The sequence below is a fragment of the Galeopterus variegatus genome, unplaced genomic scaffold, assembly GCF_000696425.1.
Source record: "Galeopterus variegatus unplaced genomic scaffold, G_variegatus-3.0.2 Scaffold670, whole genome shotgun sequence".
NCBI classification, from domain to species: Eukaryota; Metazoa; Chordata; class Mammalia; order Dermoptera; family Cynocephalidae; genus Galeopterus; species Galeopterus variegatus.
Genome location: NW_007726781.1, coordinates 142,729 through 144,581, shown reverse-complemented (window position 1 = coordinate 144,581; position 1,853 = coordinate 142,729). Strand labels below are relative to the sequence as shown.

Sequence of the window (1,853 nt, the reverse complement as noted above, 5' to 3'; positions counted from 1 at the left end):
TTAAAAAAAAAAAAAAAAAAAAAAAAAAAAACCAGAGAAAATAAGAGTTGACAAGGATGTGGAGAAATAGGAACCCTTCTGCACTGCTGGTGGGAATATAAAATGGTCTAGCCACTATGTATGTATGTATGGCAATTGCCCAAAAATCAAAAATAGAATTACCACATATATCCACTTCTGGGTATATACCCAAAAGAACTGAAAGCAGGGACAGAATAGATACCTATGTTTATAGTAGCATTATTCAAAATAGCCTAAAGGTGGAAACAACCCAGTGTCCACTGACAGATGAATGGATAAACAAAATGTGGTATATCCATACAATATCCAACCTTAAAAATTTAGGAAAGTTTGATATGCTACAACATGGATAAATCTTGAAGACATTATTCTAAGTGAAATAAGTCAGTCACAAAAAAAAGGTATAATTCCACACTTATGAAGTACTTAAAGCAGTCAAAAATCATAGAGACAAAAAGCAGAATGATGGCAGCCAGGAGATGAAAAAACAGAATAAGGGAAAGTTATTGTTTAATAGGTACTTTTCCAATTTTACAAGATAAAGTTTTGGAGATAGATGGGGGTGATGACAACACAACAATGTAAATGTACTTAATGCTACTGAACTGTACACACGTTAAAATGAGAAATTCTATGTTACATATATTTTACCACAGTTAAAAATTAATTTAAAAAAGGAATGAAATATCGATATATGCTACAACATGGACAAACCTTGAAAACATTATACTAAGTCAAAGCAGTCAGACACAAAAGGCTACATATTATATGATTCCCTTTTTATGAAATGTCCAGAATAGGAAAATCCATAGAGATAGAGAAAATACATTAGTGGTTACCAAAGGCTGCATAAGGGTTGAATGGGGAGTGACTGCTAATGGATATGGGTTTTCTTTTTGGGGTGAAAAAATGTTCTGGAATTAGATAGTGGTGAAGACCTTGTGAATTTACTAAAAGCCACTAAATTGCATACTTTAAGATGGTGAATTTTATGGTATCTGAATTATATATCAATGAAGTTATTTTTAAAATCTCACATGCATGTATATGTATGAAAACGTAAAGGAATAGATAATGAAATAGAAAAAAGGTCAGGTGGAGAAAACAAAAGTATATTCAGCAAGGTCCATAATGACCACTGAAATATATGCCTCACAAAATACAGTTCAAATATTGTTGATGCTAGATTGAATGCCAACCAACATACTTGTGTTATTGTATTTGAGGTAAGATTAGGGTTGGTTTTTAGTTCTGTACTTTTTTAGAAATGTGGTTAAACTACATTTAAATAAGAAAATAATATTTCTGGTTATCATGTTAGAAAGTAGGTCTCTTATCTTTTATTCTTTCCCTGTCTTCAGAGAAAAGTTAAGAGTATTCTAAATCCCGCATTTTTTCAAATATTTAGAGGTGGAAAAGGGATTGACTACAAATGGGCATAAGGGATTGTTTGGAGTGAAGGAAATGCTTTAAACTGGACTGTAGTGATGGTTGCACTACTTTGTAAATCTACTAAATATCACTGAATTAAAATGAATAAATTTTATGTTATATATGTTAAGCCCCAATAAAGCTGTTAAAAATAATTCAATACCGGGCCGGCCCGGTGGAGCACTGGATAGTGCGCCGCTTGGGAAGCGCGGCGGCGCTCCCGCCTGAGGGTTCAGATCCCACATACAGACCGGTTCCCGCTCACTGGCTGAGCGGGGCGCGGGAGCAACACCAAGGGTTGCAATCCCGTTGCCGGTCCCCGGTCCGGTACGGGGCCAACACTGAGGGTTGCGATCCGTTGCCGGACACGGAAAAAAGAAAAAAAAAAAAAAAAAAAAAAA

At 35.1% G+C, this 1,853-nt stretch overlaps 1 protein-coding gene across 1 annotated transcript in view; it reads right to left on the bottom strand.

Moving 5' to 3' along the window:
• The window catches only part of ITCH (itchy E3 ubiquitin protein ligase), a 114,738-nt gene that overhangs the window by 4,928 nt on the left and 107,957 nt on the right, over window positions 1-1,853 (bottom strand). The gene's annotated exons all lie outside the window — the stretch shown is intronic.